The 24,042-nt window shown below is 37.2% G+C and overlaps 1 long non-coding RNA gene across 12 annotated transcripts in view; it reads right to left on the reverse strand.

Moving 5' to 3' along the window:
• LOC308187801 overlaps positions 1-24,042 on the reverse strand; it is a 136,804-nt gene that overhangs the window by 40,131 nt on the left and 72,631 nt on the right. For 4 of the 12 annotated variants that reach the window (XR_013944922.1, XR_013944923.1, XR_013944924.1 and 1 more), the window contains 4 exons: positions 23,757-23,870; positions 20,285-20,604; positions 18,086-18,142; positions 16,022-17,574 (listed from right to left, as the gene is read on the reverse strand). This is a non-coding gene — a long non-coding RNA (uncharacterized lncRNA). The other 8 variants (XR_013944915.1, XR_013944916.1, XR_013944918.1 and 5 more) reach the window with 5 other exon arrangements.

Raw genomic sequence — 24,042 nt, forward strand, 5'->3', positions numbered from 1 at the left:
TCGGGAGGACAGACGTTTTTGCAACGAGAGCCCACCCCTCCCCTTTTCTTCCTTTTTCCACCTTTTATTGCTGAGTGGGACATCATATGGTATGGAATATCCCTTTGGTTGGTTTAGATCAGCTGTCCTGGTGATGTTCCTTTCTGACTTTTTTGCCCACCCTCTCAGAGCGTTAGAGAGTCCTGATGCTGTGCCAGCACTGCTCAGCAGCAGACACAACACTGGTGTGATACCACTGCTGTTCTAGCTACACGTGCAGAGCACAACACTGTATGGCCTGCTGCAGGGAAAGTTAACATCCCACCTAGACCCAGTACAAGAGAAATCCCCCATTTTTGTAACTGTTGGAAAATTATATATTTTTTAACTTGTTCCAATAATAGTCTAAATTAGTTGGAAATAAAATCATATATTCATTAAGTCTGTAAAACTATAACTTTCTGATCTATAATTGGCACTACTAATTCATAACAAATGCATTCCTTGTCAGATAAATTAGAAAAGTCATCTTTAGAATAACACCTAAAATTATGATGTAACAGTCCTTCAAATCAAGGTATCTTTATCTTATTTCTGATATCTCATTGAAGTATTCTTCTTTCATACAAGTTATCTTCTTAATTGCAAGAACATTTGAAGTAAATGTTGCATGTCTTAAACATTTAATAATAATAATTATTAATAATAATAATAATTCTCGCAGAAAGAAATGTAAAATACAGTTAAGCATCAGGGAACAGAGAGGAAATACGTGTGTCTTGCAACCACGACTATGAAAAAAGTTTGCAAACCTGTGACATCATAAACTATTAATTATTTCCACACTTAGGAAAATATTAGAATTTATTAGGGTCTTTTCAAGATATGGAAAATATTCCACAAGTGAGGCAACTGTAATTCAAGAGAGGTGGAGTCCAAAATGAATTATTAAGGTCATTCCTTCAAGAATGAATATAAATATTTTCCACATTTCACTACACCAGCTACAGTATATGCATGAACATACATCTTAAATGCTGGCATTCATGGGGTCTGTGCATACGTAATAGCTATCCTATCTATTTTAGAAATTTTGAAGGCCCATGTTTCTTTGGCATCTAATTACCATTTGCAATTATGTAAGTTTAAGGACTAAAAGAAACTTAGTACATGTCTTTCACATTTGCTAGCACGTGTTTAAACTGAAAACTATGCAGAAACTTTGGTAACTGCCATGACAAATTGATGTCCATAAATTCTAAATAAATGTTTACATTATTAAAGATGAATGCCACAGGAGAAATGTGTGGACGTGGAGTGTTCCACAGTGTTTTTACGTTTACATTAAGAATCAAGGTATTAATGTTTTACAAGGCTTGATCTTGACCTTAGGATCTTATAGAACTAGACAAAAACAGAGTACTAGAATACTATTTTTAGGACTTGTTCCTTTAAATAAAAGAACTAGTGGTAGCGCCAGAAATACATGCAGCCGCAGTACCTTTACCGAGTTTACCATTTCCTTTTTCAGCAATAAGTGTGTTGGTTGGCCCAGTTAAAAGACCCACCCCGTACTGTTCTTACCATTTCCCTCTAGCCCTGCTCTTCCCCAACAGGCAGATAAACTCAGTCCCACTGTTCATTGTCAGATGAGATTACATGTTCAAATGAAATGCTACATTGGAGAGAATGTAGCAGCAGAAGCACAGGGCTGAGGACAACAGTGTCTTCAGCCACACAGTTTGATCCAAAAGTAGATGTGATGAGATCTTGCAGTTTTCACTGCTCTGTCTGATTTCAGTGGCTAAGATTGTTTCCATTTAGTTTTCCACAGAACAGAGCATAGTGATTGTGCACAGCAGTCAATTCAAATAGGTTAAGTATCACATATTGTTCAAACAGTCATCCCAAAGACTTCCAAATGAGTTTTTAAACACTTGTAGTTACTTGCTTGATAAAACAGAAGTTGTTACTATTCGTTATTTCTGTTTGTGCTCACCACTCTGCAGAGCTCAAGCGGTATCAGAACTCATTGCTTGTGTCTATACTAATAGGTGAACTGTGCCTAGGACTATCTGTTAAAACCCAGCACAGCTGGGACAAAAGAGCCTCTCTCTCTAAAGTCTCCTGCACCCACACAGAGAATCCGCATCAAAAATGTCTGCAGGGAATGGCCTCCATCTATGTTAACTCCTGAGCTATAATAACAAAATTTTTGGGACATTCTCATTCAACCCAGACCAAAATTCTGCCTGGTGAAAGCACTGTCAATTGAAAACCATGGAAATGTGATTTCCTTACTACCACCTGCAGAACACAGGAAAAATGGATGGTGTTTTCCTCAAAGGAAAAAAAAAAAAAAAAAGTCCTATCTGTGTCTGAACTGGAGACAAATGCATGCCCCAGCATGCTTCCCAGCCATGGCACCCCCATGAGGACTCTGTCCCTGCTGGGGTGCCTAGTGGTTCTGTCATATGAACACATAGGCATTTTCTTCCCCCAGCAAGAAAGTTCCTAAAGGGGTGCAGGCAATGTACAGCAAACAGAAGATAGGAATTAGAGAATGTGAAAACTACATATATATATATATATATATATATATATGTATGTCTTTGAAGAAAGGAATAGGGAAAAATTTGGCAAGGGATGAAAACCCTTTGGTTTTCTTGGATTTTTGTTTCTTTCTTCTCCTCCTCTAAACATCGAAAGCTATCAGCCTTGGACAAATCATGAACCTGCAGTAATAGCAGCTTTGTGGATTTTCCAGACAATCAGGCAACAGAAAGTCACCTGATCCATCTGTGAGACCTGGTGAGAACTGGCAAACATAATAGGCAGCAAAACACCTGAAACTGCTGGCATTGCAAACACTTCCTGTCTAATTCTGTTGGACAACAAAGCTAGCCCTGTAATTACATCCCACCCCGATCTACATTTGCAGTCATGTAATTAATACTTCCTCTGTAAAGCAATGGAATAATTTAGAAAGCAGATTTTCAACCTTAGTCTGGGAAAACTGAGAGAGTGAGAGATCTGCCTGGGCATTTTAGCTACAGGGAAATGCTTTTCTGGTTCCATTTGCTCACAGAAACTGTAATTAGATGCTCAGAGCTCTCTTTGTGCTAGCAGAGAAGAAAACGATACTTCCTTCCTGTTTAAAAGCCACAAGCAAAAGTGGGTGAGGGGAGCTTTTACTTATTCAGGGGACTTTATGAGAGTGATAAATGTAGATGACCCTGCAGACAGCCAGCTGAGAAAGTGTTATGTTGTCATACACAGGGAAATATTTAGCTTATTTTTGTGGAGGTAAAATGCTTCTTCTCAGAAATCATTGTAGTTTTACAGTAGGCATAACCAATTCCCATATAGATCCTGTAGAGAAAACAAACACTTTTCTGTTTTCATACCATGCTATTCCTTAATAAACATTTACGGAACTGATCTTTTATCAGCTCCATATTTCATTCTCTCAATATAATATATACAGAGGTGGGGAAAATCACAATGGTGAAGCTTCTAGGATGTTTGAAAAAGAAAAAATAATAAAGACATCTGTATGTCACCAGTACTGGAACTGAAAAGCAAGGTAAGGATTCTCAGGATCATAATTTTGGGCTCAGGTATTGAAATTTCACCTCACTTACATTTCAGATGGAGAGTATCAGGCCCAAGAACATGTCCTGACTACAGATAGCCTCATTGCTATGTTTACACTAAAGTGAAGGAGCAGCCACTTTTGAACGTGGCTTTTCTGCTTAAGCAGTCATGGAGCAATAAGCACACAGTTGTGTTTTAGCCCTACTAATACCTACAGAGAGTGAGATGTGGGGAAAACTTAAAATATATAGAGTGATCTCTAATAAAATTGCCTTCGTTTATTGTATGTGGTTTGGTGACAATGTCACCCACCCAATATCAAGAAGGTATGACTGACAGCTGCCTTCTTTGAAAAGCCTCGACTTTCCATAGGAGAATGCACAGATAACCTGAGTTCAAATTTTTCATTGCAAAGTCACTGAGAGATTTTTGAAGTTCTCCAGGCTTCAAGTTATTCCTGCAGGTAGACATAAGCTTTCTGTATCATAAGATACAGAAAGATGGTTACAAGTACAATCCAGTACTTCACGCTGTCTGTACAGTACAACTTCAATGAAATTCAGTCATCTAAGTCCCAGAGCATTTTAGTCTCCAAAAATCCTTGGCCAAGTGCCCAAGGAGCACTTACTCCAAAGCCTAAGTATACTGTTATTGCGCATACCTAAAGAGGATATGTTCTTTACTGGTCAAAACAATCAAGTGCCTACTCAGCTCTCTGAATTTACAAACTAGGCAGGTCTCTGCCACTGAAAGGACACATTTTTCTCTGTGCTAAGACTACAGACAACATTTATCCAAAGAATAGTACTCACTTCAAAACATAGCAAGGAAAGTATGTGGTTCCTACTGTTTCTATAATAACTTTACAATGAAAGCAATTGCCCAGGAAGCAACTGGATTCAAAACTTTTCTCAGCCTGCAGGGACTTGATCAGGTAGGTATCCTACCAAAAAGTCACACAGTAGTCAGGAGCGGAAATGTGGTCCACCCATCCAACCAAAACTGTGTATTCCTGCAGACACCAATGGAAAAAAAAAAAAAAAAAACCACTGGGTAAGAGCATCATAAAAGAGTTTGACTCTGCAGCCTGCAGATTAGATCATTCTCCTCTGACTGATTCCTAAAAGCAAAGCACAGAAAACTCACTTTTCATTACACACCTGTTGTCTTACTCCAAGTTTAAGTTAGCATTTTCATATCCAGAAGAGAAATGGAGACAAAAGAATCTTAATCACATTTGGTTAAAATTCTAAATGCTTCTAGTTATACCATTCATTTAAAAGAAATAATTTTCCTATTTTAAAATGCCCTTTCTGTCTTAAATGAAGAGCTATGTTTGTGGAAATTGCTGTATCATAAGGTTGTCTAAAGGAAACTGGTACTCAACAGGTACATCTGATATCAGTAACCTGTTACCTTTGTGCTCATAAGGCTGTTTTCAAAAAGCAGATTGGAAATATACATACATATATATATACATATGTTTTGTACAGTTCCTCTGTGTGCTAAAAGCAAACGTATGAAGATTTATTCTTTGTGTATGCAATCATGCAACTGAAATATTTGTAAAGTAACAGACTTTCTGTATCAGCACAGCACATTAGCATCTGAAGTTAACACATTAAAAATCTACTTAAAATGAAAGGGATTCATCTGCAATCTTTTTTAATGTTGAATAGAGTTTTCTTGCCATGCTCAGTAATATAACATTCATTTTAATATTTGATTTAAAAATAATAATAATAAAGCATCTGAAACCACAACAACAAAAGATGAAAGATGAGCTGGTCTGCAGCTTTTACTCAATATATTTGAAAAATATATTTGCAAAAGTTTTGGTGGAGTTTGTCTAATAATGTATTTAAAGGACAGCAAGAAAAACTTGGGTTCTTAAGTCTCAGCAAAACAGGACAGATCCTTTGTCCATTACACCCATGATAATCTTTTCTTTGTTCTTTTCCTCCCCTTGCCCTTCTCATATTCCGTATTCAAGAGAAAATGATCATTTATTTTTATTGAAAATGTTGTTTTCAACTAGCCACAAAATGTCAGTAAAAGAAGACAACAATTGAAGAATGGCAAGCAATTCTTAAAATTTTAAAGATCTAAATATATCTGATCCAATTCTCAAAAATAACTAAGGACATTTCCATATCCAATAATAAATACTGTGGATGCAAAAGCAACTCAGCTGTTATTCTCAGACTTTTTAAAGAAGGGAACACAATGTAACAGGTAAAAATAGACGCTATCCCTCAATAACATATATGTAAATTTACTTGCTGTCTTAATTTAAAATTGTTGGCTTTCATCTTTACTCGTCATTTACAGTCACTCATCTCAAAGTCACTCAAAGATTTATTCATATGGCGTTCTTTAGAAAGGCATCAGAGACTAACAAGCAAGATAAGTCAAAACAAGAATTTGTCACAGTCTCCTTCCTTTGAAATAAATAAAAGTGTTTGCCTCTACACATCATGGTGACACTGAGTTCCATGGAAAACTGGTAAGAAATGTGGGCTCATATCTGAAGAAGATCTCCATAGCTCTAAGGGAAGTCCAATATCTCTCATTGATGGCAAAAGTGTTTCAAATACACCTGAGCTTCCAGTGCTTTGGTCAACCACAATATGACCCAGGTGACTGACTTTCCCCATATGTCAGATCCAAAATGTTTTCATCTTCAGAACACATTTGTTTTCAGTAGATTTTCTGGGGCTCTACTGCCTCGAGATTTTAACCTTTCCATCACCCTGATGTGTTCAGGCTGAACCCATGGTGTTCTTTCAGAGTAGTTGCCAGATATACTGAAAAAATGGACAAGCTTGTTTTTTAGTAAACTCTTCAATAAAGTGGTTAAAGATCAGGTATTGTCAACCCTCAGGCAAACCATGACACCTGGTTTCTAATATAAAGCATTTTTGCCATGACTCCACCAATTTCACAGGAATCCAGCTCTCATGTCTGAAAAGTGTTGACACATCTGAATAGATTTTCATCCCTCTGTATTCAGCAGAATCCATAAAGTTAGAGGACATGTGAGATGTCTGCTGTTTTTTTAGTCATCTTATCTTTGGCCTATTTTCCATCTGGCTCAATGAAAGAAGAGTGCTTCCTGAGATGCAGCTAACTCTATACCACACAGGAGGTGGAAATTCAGTGTGGAAAAAAATGCCATTCCCAAAGAAAATTATTTCTGTTTTCAGCCTCTGCCACCTCTCCCCCCTCACACCCAACCCATAGCTTCAGAAGTAGATTGCAGAATAGAGTCTTGAAGGCAAAAAAGTTTTTTTTTTCAAGAACCTCTGCAAAAGAATCTGAGTTAAATCAACAATGAAAAGGGATTTCTGGATTAAGCAGATGACATTAATTAAATTCTTGCCAGTTTATTCTTCATCTAACATTGTAAATACCTCTTAATGCTTAGAGAAAACATTCCTCTCATCAACTAGTCTTATTCATCTGGCAACTTTTCTGTATCATGTTATCCATATCAATGTTAAATGAACTCCTTCTGCTATTTACATTTGAGCCATTTCCTTGCACAGGCACCACAGCCATGGGCACCAAGGGAGCTAACTTGCGCTCTCTTTGCTGGCTATCACATTGACTGTGTGGCTACAAATTGCAAAGTAACAGGCCCAAAGTTGGACTATTGCCTGCCAGCCACCCCACCTGTACAATACACACGGTGTCCACACAGTGGGAACCGCCTTGATGCTTGCAGAGCCAAGGGCAGGATCAGAACTGCAAATACTTACTATTTGCCTATATTTGTGGAAAAATGTCCAATAAACTGTACAGAATTGTAAGGCACTGAAATGGTGGGGAAGAGAAAGACTAACCTGAATCGTGAGAGAGGTGTTTGAGTTAGAAACAAAGCCAACCTAAACTAGAAGAGAAAGGCCCATTGAGGGACTCAGTGAGATCAGAAGACTGTACTAGGTGCTCTGAATAGTTTCCTTGAGGTATCTAACTTTCACCATTGATTCTAAAAGGATTGTTGGGAAATTCCTAGCATAGACACATAGGTATGACACCTACAATTTAGTGTATGGAGTGCTATGGAGTGCTAAGAAGTCCAGTACTGGATGATAGGTCCTATATTAATGGAAAATTAATAAACATATTTTCTTTTTAATTTGACTGGTTTGATCTTTTTCCTTTCTGATTTTAAGTCAGGATGTAAAGCATGACTGCAGTATTTTTAACTTTCTAGACTTGTGCATGATGACACTGGTGGAATCTGTCATTCCTGAGTATATATTTTTCTTTCCAGCATATGCCAAGCTGAAATCTGTGTAACTCTCCAAGATCCAGTCCTTTTAAGGGCAGGCATACCAGCTGCCATGCAATCTATTGTGTACTCTGACTGTTATGGCTTGTCAAATTACCCATGTTTATTACACTCATAACAGCAGCAGATGAAGCTGAAATCAGACATGGAATGTAAGGGTGCCAGATGTCCCAATTTTCATGGGACATTCCCACATTTAAACAAAACTCCTACATCCTGTTGACAAGAACCATAGTCCCAAGACCTGCACATGAAGCACCCTCCTCCCCTCGCTTTCAGGGTGGGAGTGATACATATGGTGCTTCCCCCCGTTCTGGGAGTGTCTCAGATTCCTGCAGCTGTGGCACCTGCAGCCAGAGATGGGGAATGATGGAGGGGGGGATTTGGGAAAGAGGGGGAAGGGAGCAGCACAGAATAGAGCACAACAGAGCAAGTCAGGCAAAGAAAGAAGGAAGAGAAACAATTTAGTAAGAACAGCTGAAAAACAAACACGAATGAAACAACTGAGGAAGTAGAGAGAAAGAGAACAAATATTTCTAAAAGCAGGAGAGAACGTAACTAATTCTAAAAAAGGCAGGAGGAGGGAAAAAGAGAGAAAAGATAAAAAGTGGGCAAGGGAAATACAAATACAGTGGAAAGGAAAGAAGGAAGAGGTACAAGGAGATAAAGAAAAAGAAAAAAAAAATCATGCAACAACAAATATCAAACAAAAACAAAGAAGGAAAAATGAGGAAGAAACCCCCATCATATTAAAAGCAGTAGCTCTCCTGCACAAAGATAATTCATGCAAAGAGCCACACTGTCCCCTTTTTTCCACTTTCACTGCTTTCCACTTTTTTTGCAGAGACTGCACACAAATTTGTGCTGGCAGAATTGGAGTGGAGAGTTGCCAAGGACACATATGAGAGCACTGAGCAGCCCTGCAGAGTACAGGAATTGCCATGAACTCCCAAGGTTGTCTTGCATGCAGCTGCTATTGGAACAGCCATATGGCTTAATGACTTATTTCCAGATTCTGCTGGATAACAGAAGAGTGAGAGGGGGATTGGTCAGGAGGCTGAAACTGAAGGTGCAAAGAAAGGCCAGCCAAAATCTGAAGTACGTGTTGTATGACCATCCAGCCCCTTGTGTTGACATAACTAAACACAACTCTTCCCCTGGGCTCCATAGGCTTCTCTATTGTGTAATAATCATCATTTTCTGACATATTTGAAAAAAAATCTTTTGCTTTCTTATTGTCAGATCGATTGTCTCTCCCCCTGAGAATCCCAGGGAGCAGATGTAGTTTGCTGGAGTATCACCTACTGTACCTCATAGAAAGCAAGGACCTCTCCAAAGCAAACGATTTATCCTCAGGTGAGATGTGGATGGAGAAAAACACAGCTCCACAAGGAAACTGAATTTCATCTTTGCAGATCCAGCACACATCAGTTCAAGGGTTTCAGCCCCACAGACTAACCATTTTTCTCCAGACAGCCTTATTATAAGTGTCCCAACTGGGTTTTAGAGAGCAGCTGTTACTTAGGAGAAATTTCTTCTTCTCAGTTCAGTTAAGTGAAAAGAAGAAGAACATAGAATGTGGTATAGTTAAGAATGAATGTGAAACATTTAATGTTTACCCACTTCTAATTAGGGCAAAGAAAGTGTTTTGGTAGCTGTACTTGAGTTCAAGGTCAAGTTTGCACATCCATGTGGCTTGAATCAGCTGCATCTATTCTGCCTGCTGGGGCAGAGGCCAAGGGTGAACTTTACTCCCCCTTTCCTGTCTCCCACCCCACAAAGCCTGAATTTCCCTGTCCGGAGAGCCAAATGACTTGCTGCAAACTAAAGCATAAGTGAGACTCATGTTTGGGTAGGGTGGATAGCAGGGAAGTTGCAACTGCAAAACAAAATTGGTTCCCAAACTTCCAAAATGATATAGCCATGTCCAGTATTTCTTGTCCATCCTGACACATGTGAATGTATAGATTTTTGTTTCTTACAATAGTCTTCTCCACAGAGTAAGCTGAAAGCCATTCTCCTTGTCTGTGTATTCCAGTACATGCCTGCAAAGCAATTCTTTTAAATCTCTAGATACGAACCCCACCCACTGCTCCTATTCTTTCATACCTCTACAAGAACCTTTCCCACAGGTGTGAATAAGTACGCTTACATGAAAGAACAGCAATATTAGGTGCTTGTAACCACATATATCTCAGCTACAATGACACTGCATGGAACAGAGGATGTACAAGAAAAAACTCTTATTTTTTGTAATGAAAACAGATTTTTTGAAAGTAGCAAATATATTTGTGTAACATTTGTGAAAAGAAGTTTGTAGGTCTATTATACATCCTCAGAATTGAGATCTTGAATTTCTTCCAAATTATCAACACCCTACTTGAAGGAGGGAGACTATGGTTTCTTCCAATCGAATTAGTCTACTATGCAGAAGAAATACCAAATGGTATTCTGTGGAATATCTGCATGTTTGCCTTGTTAACTATAACACAGCATGGAGAACTGACGTTCAGCTGTTATCTATCACGACACTGGAACAGAGGCAGTTCTTGCTCTGAGGAAAGTGGGTTATGTCCCTTCCAGAACTCTATAATATCTGTATAATCTCTGACACCATGTTTATGTGTTTTTGTTTGTTTGTTTGTTTTGCTTTGTTTTATCTTGTTTTGTTTTTCCCCTCTTGGGATGAGCTCATTTGGCACAAGTGCTAACACCAAACACAGCACTACAACAAACTAGAACATGAAAATACAACAGAATAGGAATTCCACTGCACTTGCCTGGTAGCTTCTAGTGGGAGATTTTCCTGGCTGTTTCCAGACAGAAAGTGTAGGATTCATGGGCACGTGGGCTGAGCAACCCAAAAGTGATGCAAAGGAAAACTTAGAAGGTCACAGCAGACCATCTATCTTTTGATTTCCTTTCTAGCAGAGTGGTTACATTTGATTATTTAACTGTGCTTCATCTCTCCTTTCCATAATGAAGCTGAACAAGGTACATTTTTGGATATTGTTGTAAAATAAGTTTAATAAAAATGTTACAGAGATGGCCTGAATTTGTGCAATAGTTTTCAGTGGACATCTCACTGGCTCTTAAGGAGCTTGGGCTGGATGTAAAAAGGACTACAAAGTAAAATGTTATAAGGTCCTTTGCAAAACAGTTAACATTTTTATGTTTTCCAGTATATAACTTTAAATACCCTCATCTTGTTAGTGCCCTCTTGAAGGTACTTGTATTGTTCCTGTTTTGTATAGCATTATTCTCTTAAGCTTGCATTGCATTCTATGTGCATGTGCACACACATACCCACAGACACACGCATGATTTTCTCCTCACATTCCTACCAACTAAAAGCACTAGCGCTACCACTGCACTGAGCTATTACTTTCCACCCAAATTTAACCACCTCTTCCACTCGTGCACTTATACTTCATAAACACATGCTTTCTGAGCTTAAACTACTTTACTTAAGAGACCCTTTGTTACCAAGCATCCCCAGGTTGCTCTATATTAGCAATGTCATTGGACTGTGCTCTTAGTCATATGTTCTGAATTTTTGGGTAGACCTGTGTGGTGCCAGGAGTTGAACTCGATCTTTGCAGGTCTCTTCCAACTCAGGATATCCTATGATTCTATGATTTGCTTTTCATTTTATAGTTTTAGCTTCCCTTATCCTATGTCCGTATTTTTAGTTGCAGTCTCTATTGTTCTGATTTTATTTTACCTGTTGGTCTTTTCTATTTTTAATCTAGCTTTAATAAAAGAAGCTATGTTTTGTGATTATAAATCTGGGCTCTGAAGTCATGGGGATCTAACAAACAGTCCATTCATATTGTTTTCTTTTGTTTGTTTGTTTTATTCGGTATTGTCAGCAGTTACTTTCAGCTGTCAAAAGAACCAGGTGTTTTAATTATTAGCCTGGGTCATTCTCTGGCTACATATAATAGATGAAACAGATCCTTAATTGTGCTAAGCGAATATTAGTTTCTAGTTTAGTGATTCATTCACCGTTATCCATCCTAATGCGAAGTAACTGCAGCCAATTCTACTATTTCTAACTTTTTTATTTATTTTTATTTTTTTTCTGTAACTTTCAGGTGTTCCTGGAGTGATGTATTGGTGACTTCATGATATCTCAAGGCTCCCTTCCCAGATGACTTGAGTCTCACATGATAATGCAATTATTCTTTCAACATGTTATTCAAAACTGTTTGAGGACCTGATAAGATTGTTATCTAAGCTGATAACAGTTAACTATTCCAGATATTATATATATATCATTACTTAATTTTATGAATTATTAGTGAATACTTTGACCCACAAGCATAGAATAAATTTCATAAGATATATATGTTATTTCAAATTTTACCTAATTCATTTTAAAAATGGGATATTCAGAATAAAATAATACACTTTTAATTCTGACAGTGAGTAATTTCTCTTAAAGATTATTATAGGTGTCTTATGAGGAGATTATTTTCTTTTCAGAATGGTCCTTGTAAAAAGCTAAGACTGAAACAACATGTAAAGAAAATACAGTACTTTTTTCAGGTGTTCAAGAGTTTTTAATTTCATTCTACATTTTTTCAAACCCCAGCTCAAAACAGATTATTTACCACACAAATAAAGTTAAAAAAAAAAAAAAAAAGTCTTCAACAGTGTTAGGTCAAATATTTGTAACAAATAAGAAGGTTGTACTTCTTATCCCCTATTCCCACTCTCAAAAGCTGCTTGGAATTGATAGTTCATGCTGGCAAGTGCTTTGGTCTGTAAAAATTCCATTAAAAGCAATGGGACAGTTGTTCAGACAGTCACCAACACAAAATCAAGGACTCCGTACATCAGGTTTTATAAACAATTCATTTATAAACTTTAGATTATTAACTCACAAGACATTTGCCTCTGCCTTTAAGATGCCTACATCACATAATATGGTATTTGTTCCCTGAGAAGATGACAGATTTCTAAATCAACAATTAGAAAATCAATAAATGGCAAAGCGTGTTAAGTAAAATATTTCTGTTGCCTAGGTATTCTTATAAAAGAATAGACATTTTCCAGATATTCTTACACTTTTTTTTTTTCCGCATGACTATTCATGAGTTAGTAATAGAAGGTCATGAGTGTGGCTAAACTAAAACAACTATAAAATTTTCAAATGACCATAATTTAAGCCTCATATCTACAACAGTACAGTTTGTGTTTCCACAAATATAATCTTCTATAAAAAAGAATGTCTTCAAAATTTTCTATTTGTTGTCTCTTCAAAATACAATGAAATTTCAAAACATTTTTTCAGAATACAATGGATTGTGGTTTTAGATATCTACACCTTAATTAATAATAATAATCAGAATCAGAATGATCTAAAAGCATGTAAACTTAAAATAATAAATGTGGTGAGAATTAAGAATATGCATGTGGACTGTCATATTTTACAGGCAAGATGTGCAGAGTGATTCATCATCAAAACAAATCCTGCCAAACACTGTAAGATCTATCATACTCCAGCCAAATTGGTAAAGTAAACGTAGAAAACAGAAATGTAATGTGACATACTAAACAATATAGCAGAAAAGAAGGATCTCAACATGACAAGGAAAAAAAAATATATTCATGATACACCAATGGCTGAAGACAGAAATGCCGAAGACTTCTTTCCCCTGTCATGCCTTACAAAGAGCTATGAAAATGTCATATAGATTTGTAATGTGCTTTATAGAATGTAAATTAGTTATTCAGTTGTTGTGTGGTTTTGTTTTGTTTTGTTTTGTTTTCTCCTGAAGAAATCATTGCCTCTTTTTAGATTATTTAGAGACCTAAATCTTTTAGCACCGAAATAGGAAAGTATATTATTCAAAGCAAGATGCCAGGTATGTCACTCTTGTGAAAGTCTGGCCATTAGTGGCACAAAATAGCCCTCTTGGAAATGCATCCTTTGACAGGCTGGAGCTTTATTTAAATTGGTCTCTGAAACTATGCAAATTCACAATTTGGAAAGAGTTGGAGGTCCTACAGGGAGCTGTTTGAATGAAAAACAGAAAATCCTGTATGTACTTTTGCCCTGAAGGTCTCTCAGCAGCAGTGTACTGCTGTGCTACTTGTGGGGGACAGTAGACAGTAGGAGAAATTCTGTCCCCAGAGAGCGTACATCCCTAGCAGGGGCTACAAAGACATCCCTGCCTAACAATAGCTTGGTCTGGCTAACTACACTCTCTACATTTTAAAAACATGATCAGATGAATGGAATACTAAAAAACAAACAAACAACCAAACCAAACCAAACCAAAACAAACAAACAAAAAAAAAAACATTACTTCACAAGCTTTAGAAAAAGATCCTTTTTGTTAAATAGTAATTAACAGACAAAATATCAAAATATACACTGTTTTTTGAAATAATCCTTTGTACAACACCAACATCTTCAGAAAGAGCTGATTTCTTTTACTGTATTAATGGGTATAATTTGAAAAAGAGATAAGCTTTCAGTTGAATCTGTTAGTCTAATTAAGGATATTAGGCATTGCCTCATTCATACAAAGGAGACCATGCTTCTGAAGACACTATAATTCTTTGCCATTTTTAGCATTATTAGGTCCAAATGACATCACCAGGAAGAATGTACTGAGAAACTTGCTTGGATTTTATGGCTTTCTGTACTTTTTAATAAAAAATATCACCTTGCGAAGTGAATCTTGTCTCCCCTCCTGTTCAGACCAATAACTTTCATTAAGTTACTGACATTTGATCTTTTACATACTTAACTCTCTGTTAGTTTGATTTTTCTATCATGGATCCAATATTATTTAGTGCCATAATATCATTTAAAATACATTAGTATTAGAAGAATATTGTTATTACAATCATCCTTTTACAGCACTATGTGCTGAATTGTAAAAGTTAAACTACATTAACAACGTAGTTTACAGCTTGCAATTTCAGACGGAATAAGTTTAATTCCAAAAGAAGAAGATCCAAGGTTCTGTTGAAATGACTAACTCACAGGATGAAAAATAAAATATGAGAACTAATTTGCCTCTTTTTTATTTCAGCATCATTTGTAGTATTTTTCTTTGTTTGTTTACTCGTTCGTTTATCATTACTGTTTTAAAATAGTAATACTATATGTATTCCATTGTAAACATTTTGGAGAAAGGATTAAATACATTTTCTTTATGTTTGTCTTGAGTTTTCCATCAGCATCTAGGAAACTGTCAGCAGGGTCTAACAGATCCCATTATTCAAAGGGTCTGAACTCCTTTTTTATTGTAGTTTGTCATAAAACTTGGCACAAGCCTATTACTAGTAATATGCCTTTATTGCTGCATTTACTTTTAAGCTGTAAATCTGTCTTGCATCTATGGGGAAAAAAATACAGCCTGCATGCATATGGACTATGAACGCGGCCAGTTATCTGGGTAATTTATTTTATGAACTTAGGCTGAATTAAAGAAGGAGCACTACCAGCATCTAGTAAGTGTTCTTCCTCCTGAGGCTGCAAATCAGCAAGAAAAGGTTTCTTAAACTGGCACACTGAAGGATTTGGGTTTACAATATGTTGTTTGAATGTGTTCTGGCTGAAACAGAAACTGACAGTCTGATTGATAGCCCCTATTTCTTTCCTTATTGTCACAAATTACTTTCAGGATACTAGCAATAACACAGTGTTCAACTCCTATAAAAGGTGCAACTCTCCAGCTCAGCTTTCACTGTGAAAAGTTTTGTCGTATTAGTGGAAATCATTTTGCACAACATTTAAATCCTGCATCCTGGAGGACTGTGTGGCTCAGGAGACTGGTAGTGAGAACAGAATAAAAAGCGTTTCACCTCTCTGTTCTTTTTGAAAAATCAGGCTGTTCTTTTTGAAAAATCAGGCTCAGTAGATACCAACTGCTATTTCTATACAGAGACTTTATAGTTCCCTATGTAAAATGAGTTTAGACTAACCATTTGCTAACGATTATCCTAAAGTCCCCTTCATTAACAGTGCTATAAGTACCCTGAAGAGTATTTCCCAGTGGCATGAGGACTATAGAGCTTAGGTTCAGAACAAAAAGGAAGCGATTCTTCAAATAAGGTGTATTCTTGCTGTTGATCTCCTTCCCACATGAGGGAATGGATTCGAAGAGCAACTAGAAAAATGTGGGGGGGAGGGGAGGAAGGGGGAGGGATCCATCAACACAGAAACCCATCAACAGCTATCAAAAACAAACATAATACCTCTGTCCACTTCTCTGTGGTTTTCTTTTTGAAGTATTTATTTCATATTGTATAAGATAGCTATCTTCAGAAACCCAGATAACTTTAGACAAGGAATATATTGCAGGGTATATTTATTTACATGATTGCTTTGTCATGTTCCTGCCAGGTGTCTGTTGTCTCTCACAACTAACAGCAGGTTACAGACCTGGATAAATCTTTGATTTGACCCAGCGTGAACAGTTTTGTGTTATTATATGGTTTATGTTATTATGGTACCTTTTTCATAGCAGACTCAAACCATGGTAATTACAAAGTTACAATTTTTATTTCCTAGAAATGTCAAAAGTTTTACCTTTTCTCTCTTTTAAAGTCCCTAGTCCATTCTTCTGCTCTTGAAGACATTGCAGAAAATACAATAACTGTAAATTGTGTTGGCTTAGTTCATATATTGCCAACAGCTACATAAAAAAATAAATAAATAAAAATAATTTTAAAAAAAAAGATTTTATTTCTTTTTCAGTTGGTTGGTTGTAGCTGTAGTTGTGTCACATCATTCAGGAAAAATTATTTTATTTTAGTGTCTGGTGCTAATCCAAACCAAATCCCAGAATCCTACTCAGACAGCAGTCAGGTACACATCAGCCCAGGCATCTTTGCCCAGGCAGATGTGCAGTGTTGCAGGTTATGAAGCCCCAGTCATTAGTACTTGGATTTTCTTCTCAGGACTCCACGTAAATCCAAAACTATGGGATCAGTGTTACCTTGGTAATTGCTGAGATCACTAGAGTTGTTTTAAGATATTTCTCTGTAATCTATCAGCAAATATATTGGGTAATCTATTATCCAAATGTTGTTAAAAGTACAGAACAGTAAGGAAGAGTAAAGGGTTATTACAGTTGTCTAAGGATATTTCTAAAAAGTTTTTTCAGATGCCTTAGAATACAGTGTTGCCCTTCAGGTGCTTCATCAGAAGGACTTGGGTATGCCCAAGGCCCTGTGTTATGTCTCCCAGGCATGTAAGAATGCCCTAGCTATTTGAAGTTATCTCAAATGTCATTAGATGCCTGAGTTTAGGTATTTGAATTAAGGCCTAAATAGATAAGATGTCAGTTATGTAGACAGATAAAGCTTCATGGATTTTATTTAAAAGAAATTCTACTTTGAAAACATTATTTTGACACCTTTCTCTGTTTACTTTCCTTAGCGTCCCCATCTGGGATATGAAATTAGTTCTGCCCTGTAAACAAGGACGGTTATGTTGACGATATACTTAACTTGTAAACTACTCCATTTTAATTAGGATTTGTGGTTTATTTGATAAGTATAGATCATAATGCACAAAAACTTTCCACTAAATTTCAATAAACTAACAACTATACATGGCTATCAGCAGAAGAATCCGTTTCTCCAGAAGACAGGACATATGAAGCTTTGCAAAATTCCATAATTTATGCAAAATTAGCATACTCCTGACTGTTTTCCAAAAAAGTATAATTATCCTGCAAATGGATAGTAATATGAAAAATGAAGCACTAGGAACTGATATTCTGTAAGTTAGAAAACCAAAACTACAAGGAAAAACAAATCAAGATCAACTGGAAATAACTATGAGAAACTTCTTCTTAACTGTAGGACACAGAAGATAGGCAATGACTCCTTTTAACCACTTACAGCAAGCTGATGTCAAACAAGAAACATTTAGACATCATTATTTAATGGGATTTAGTCTGCAAATGTTTAATAGTAACAGTAGTTCAAATTTAGACAACAATTTTTGAGTTTTGGTGAAAACTGGAAAAAAAATCTTTTTAATGAGAAAATTAAATTATTTAAAATACTATAGAAAAAGAAAGTTTCTTCCATGTATTTTAAAAGAATATTTTTCCTAAACAGTTTGAGAAATAACTCTTAAGAAAACCTCTCTTTGTCAAATGCAATAAAAAGCGATATTTTGGTAAATCCACTACCACTACAAAATTATCTTAAAGTTGAAAAGATTTAAAAACTCACATTTTGGCTGAATTTCATGACTTTCATAATCTCCAGGTGTCAGCTAGTTGCCTCTCTCTTTCTTGGGAAAAAAAAAAAAAAAAAAAGGAAAAAAGGTAAAACATTTAGATACCCATTGCAGAGTACTTAGTTCAGCATATTTGACATAAATGGATATAATTTATGTAGCTTATTTACAACATTATTTTATTTTGTAGTACAGCCTCTCCTTTAAGTAAATTTCACATGAGGTACATATACTGCTTTGATGTACAAGATAGGAGCAGGTCTCCCCACTCCTTCCAAGTCACACTGTATGACAGCAATACACCATTATCAGAGGTCTGTAGATGAACAAGTGTTGTGGCAGCTTCTTTCCAAATAATTGCATATAATGCATGAGACAGAAATGAAGTGAACCTGCATCAAAGAGTAGTGAAAAATGTCATATGAATGTGCTACAGCCATTATCCCTTTGTAATTCCCTTTGCGCTTACATACATCTAGACATGAATTATTCTGTAAAATATGTATCTACTGAGGTTTTCATCATTTAACCATATAACCATTCCTTCTTCAAATGATTTTTTTTATCTTGTCATCTAAGATTGAGAACACTGAAACAAATTAGTGAAGAAAAAGGAAATGTCTAAGTATTAACCCAAAGCAATCTGCATTGGAGTGTGTACGCATAACAAAGTCTACACTCTTCAGAAAGAGAGGAATGATTAAGCTGATCATCTAAAATCAGAAAAGTTTGAGAAAGTCATCTATTTCACTTTGGGATGAATTTGCTTCCTTGAGAGCAAGATGTCAGCAATTCTGGGCTTCTCTGCTGCTCATTTTCAAGTTAACCTTAATTTGTAATGCACCCATGACTTAGTAAAAATAAAACATTACTCTTTTCTGATTGTTTTTTTACTGATTAGGATGTATTTGATTTCTTTACTCTCAAATTATTTTGCTGTTGCTGTTGTTCTCTTTTAATTTCATTTATTTTATCAGAAAAAAAAAAAAAAGAAAAAATGAGAAAGATTTATGTTATAGAACTACCTAGAATCTTTGAAAGAAATGCAAAATCACATTCCCTTTTACTTCTAGTAAATTTAGGAGTACACAAAAGGTGCCACACAAAGGTCTCATCTCAGAGCAGCAATGATTTACTAGCAGTCAAATATTGTCTCTGTAAGCTGTGTGGTAACAAATCCTTTTCTTGTATTATGCATCTGAGTGAGCTGGATATTGGTTGTTTGCATGTGTAGATTATTTATTTATTTATTTATTTATTTATTTTTCTTCCAGGGGCGTTTCTACAACAGCTCAAATAAAAATGTATAATACTGTTTGTGAAAACCTTTAATAATATGTTGGTATATAATCAGTGAATCAGATACTATGACTAGTTTCACATACAACCAAAAAGCATTTGTTATTTAAAAAGCATGAATCTTTTTTGGAAGGAAAACAATGTCAAAACAGCATTTTGCCTTCAGCATGATACATGCAAAAACAGTACAGTAACATTTTTGTATAAATTACATGAATATAAAATATATAGTAAACACATATATTAACATACATAAATTGTACACATAAATTACATATTTGTATTGATTTATGTGTTTAAGTTTCAAGGGACATCAGTTTTAGAGAAGATAACAAGTTGAAGCATCTTGGTTTAATGTAGGAAGCAAAAGCTTTCTTTCCTCATCCATTAAAATGCCAGAAATCAATGTATGAATGACAGTTAAGACACTAAGTACCAATTATTCCTATATCTGCTCATTTTAGTTGACCTCGGCCTTATCTCTCACTTCCTTTGAGATAGGATGAATTACGGAGTCAGGTATTAAAAACTGAATCTACAGATTTTCTTCCAGCATTTTACCACTTCACTTAGCACTAAAACAAGTTACAGGCAACCACAGCAAGTGAATTTATAACCTTACAAATGGAGGCAGTATGTGATAAATACCACGCTATCAGTTGTTCACGTAAGTAATATATGCTCTTGTAAAACCTGTACTGAAAGCTGAGTAATTTATGAAGTAAAAGAAGTCTGGCTTCTTTAACCTCTCATGCTAATTTATTTTAAGACAACAAGGGGATAGACTTGTGTACTACACTCTTGCGCTATTTTTAATTGCTATGTCCTCTCTCTTTCATTAGTGTATCCTATTTCTGCCATTTATCAAGTAGAAGGAGAAAATGTTATTTCACCTTTGAAACTGAAATCCTTCTTCCTGAGTCAGACTGATGATTTCCAACGCTTTTTTAAAGGAAAAAAAAAAAAAAAACTGCTTTTCTGGCCAGTGGCCGTGTTGAAGTTGAAAACATGTCTTTTAGCAAAGATAAAGCATCCTAATGAATGACTTGCTTTTGAAAAAACAAGAGACAGTCCTTGCAGTCTTTCAGTAGAAGCACTAATGGAAAAATATGGAAAAAAAAAAAAAGACAACTTCCCATGTGTATTGCAGCACACATCACAATCAGCATGGAAGACTTCGGTTTCAGCCAACCAGTCTTCTGAATCTGATTCACTAAAAAAGAGAAAAGGCAGAGGTCCAAACTTTATATTCAACAGGAATTAAGAGGAACTGGTCTGGGTATTGCTAAGAATAGAGGCTTTAGATAGGCAGGTCATCCCTGAGTCCTTGTTTTTCTTTTGATCCTATAAGTTTAGGCTTTATAGATGGAAATTCTTATGCTTCTGTAGAAACTTCTAACCTTGAAAAAGCTGTTTATTTAACCAAGGCAAAGCTGGTTTGATAAAAAAACATTACTGTTATTACTATAATAGACATTACTGTTACCTATAAACTCTACCTTGTCAATATCCTTAGATCATCACAGTTACAACCACGCCTTATAGTCACTACAGACAGCATTTGTTTAGAAACAAAATGGTCCTTTAAAGCTGCCAGGCTTTTACCATCAAATAAATAATAAATAATGATTGTTATTGCATGCACTTATCATAGAATCGTAGAATCTTAGAATCTTAGAACAGCTACCTTAAAGATCATCTAGTTCCAATCCCCTTGCCATGGGCTGGAATTCCATAAATTAGATCAGGTTGCCCAGGGCCCCATCCAACCTGGTCTTGTACGCCTCCAGGCATGGGACATCTACAATATCTCTGGACAACCTGTTCCAGTGCCTCACCACCCTCTGAGTGAAGAATTTCCTCCTAATATCTCATCCAAATCTCACCTCTTTTAGTTTAAAGCCATTTCCTCTTGTCCTATGATTATTTGATTGACCAAAATATTGCTTTCTATCTTTTTTGTAAGCCCCTTTTAAGTACTGAAAGGCTGCAAAGAGTTATCCCTGGAGCTTTCTCTTTTTCAGGCCGTGCTTCCCCAGCTTCATAGGAGAGGTCCTACATGCCTCTGATCATCTTTGTGGCCCTCCTCCAGACCCGCTCTAACAGATCCACAACCTACTTGTTCTGTGGGCCCCTGACCTGGATGCAACACTCCAAGTGGGGCCCCACAAGAGCAGAGCAGAGGGGGACAACCACCTCTCTTGACCTCCTGGCCACACCTCTGCTGATGCAGCCCAGGATGCAGTTGGCCTTCTGGGCTGCAAGTGTGCACTGCCAGCTCACGTTGAGCTTTTTGACAAGAAGCTCCAAGCTCATGAAAAGAACCTCCAAGTCCTTCTCTGCAGGGCTGCTCTCAATGAGTTCTTCTCCCAGTCTGTATTCATGTCTGTGATTGCCCCAACCGAGGTGAAGCACCTTGTGCTTGGCCTTGTTGAACCTCATTAGGTTCACTTGGGCCCGCTTCTCAAGGTTGTCCAGGTTCCTTTGGATGGCATCCCTTCCTTCTTCGGTATCAACTGCACAACTCAGCTTGGTGTCAGCTGCAACTTGCTGAGGGTACACTTGATCACATTGCCCATGTCATTGATAAAGATACTGGATAACAGTACCAGTCCCAAAACAGACCCCTGAAGGACAGTGCTTGTCATCGGCCTCCACCTGGAAACAGAGCCATTGACCACCACTCTCTGGGTACAGACTTCAAGCCAATTCCTTATCCACTGAATGGTCTCCCTTTAAGTCCATATGTCTCCAACTTGCAGACCAGGATGTCATGTGGGACTGTGTCAAAGGCCTTGCAGAAGTCCAGGTAGATGACATTGGTTGGTCTTCCCTTGTCAACTGATGCAGTCAGTCCATCACAGAAGTCTACCAGATTGGTCAGGCACAATTTGCCCTTTGTGAAGCCATGCTGGCTGTCCTGGATCACCTCCTTGTCCTGCGTGTGCCTTAGCATTGCCTCCACGAGGATTTGTTCCATGATCTTCCCAGGAACAGAGGTGAGGCTCACCCATCTGTAGTTCCCCAGCTCTTCCTTTCTACCCTTTTTAAGAATGGGAGTGATATTTCTCTTTTTCCAGGCACTGGGGACTTTGTCTGACTGCCATGATTTTTCAAATATAATTGAGAGTTTCTTGGCAACTACATCAGCCAATTCCCTCAGGACCCTAGGATGCATGTCATCAGGCCCCATAGATATATTGTTGTTAAGTCAGGAGGTCCCGAACGTGCTCTTCTCTTACACTGGGAGGGCCTCTGCTCCCCCAGCCCCCACCTAGAGGTCTGGGGACTTAAGATATGTAGGAAACCTGACCACCAGTGAAGACTGAGGCAAATAATTGTTAAGTACATCTGCCTTCTCCACATCTGCCGTTACCAGTTCTCTGTCTTCATTTGTCAGAAGTGCTACACTCTCCCTAGTCTTTCTTTTGTGGCACCTGTAGAACCCCGTCTTGTTATTCTTTGCGTCCCTTACCAAGTTTAGTTCTGTCAGTGCCTTGGCTTTCCTGATCCCATCCCTGCACGTCCAGACACCATTTCTGTACTCTTCCCAGGGCCCAAGGTGCTGTTTCCACGATTTGTGCATTTCCTTCTTTTGCCTAAGTTTGACCAGTAGATCCTTATTCAACCATGCTGGTTTCCTACCTTCCCTGGTTGATTTATTACATATGGGAATAGAGAGCTCTTGCACTCCAAGGAAAATATCCTCAAAGAGTTACCAACTCTGATCAGATCCTCTATCCCTAAGGACCATGTCCCATGGGATCAAATCCACTAATTCTTTGAACAGATGGAAGTTGGCTTTTCTGAAGTTCAGTGTCCTGACTTTGCTCTTAGCCAGGCCCTTAACCCTCAAGATAAACTCAACCAGGGCATGGTCACTGCAACCTAGGCTTCCTCCAAATTTAACTAGCTCTTCCACATTGGTCACCACCAGATCCAGCAACATTCCTCCTCTAGTTGGTTTGTCTAATACCCCGATGTGGAAGTTGTCCCCAAGTTTTCTTACTTGTCATCTTTTCTTTTTTTTCCCCTCACTTTAAGGATACAATTTCATATTGGTGTGGGATCATGTTTACCAAACAGTGAGGTAGAAAGTAGAGCTGGGGTAGGAAGCTACAGCCCACACTGTATTCTCCCCAACAACAGGTAATACTATCCCATATTTTACTAGGATGTGTTTTCTTTTTCTGAGCAAAAATATTCTCCCAGTAGATTTGAGGCATTTGTCCAGCTTTCCAGATTGCTGTCAATCCAACAGAAGTAGTAGCACTGACCAAGATGTTTAACATCTGGAAGAACTCGGCAAATGTCCATTTACTGTGCAAAGTTGACCTACATAGCCTTGAAATGTCCCATACTTACTAGGCATATGGCTCCTGGGAAGTCTTAACACCTCAAATTATTACATTTAAGTTGCAAACACTGAGATAAGGATACATCACGAGAACTGCTGTTTTGGCCAATAACATTTGTTTTCTGAAAAAGGAAACAGGAAGGAAAAAGGTCAAAAACAGGGACCTGAAACATATTGGATTTGGAAGGAGAAAACATTGAAGCAAAAAAGAGAATGAGTTTCAGATGGTCACTTCACTCAAGAATGAGTTAGACATAGCATTCTAAAAAATGACAATAGAAATCTTTCTCCACC

The sequence above is a fragment of the Anser brachyrhynchus genome, assembly GCF_964034855.1.
Source record: "Anser brachyrhynchus genome assembly, chromosome: 1".
NCBI classification, from domain to species: domain Eukaryota; kingdom Metazoa; phylum Chordata; class Aves; order Anseriformes; family Anatidae; genus Anser; species Anser brachyrhynchus.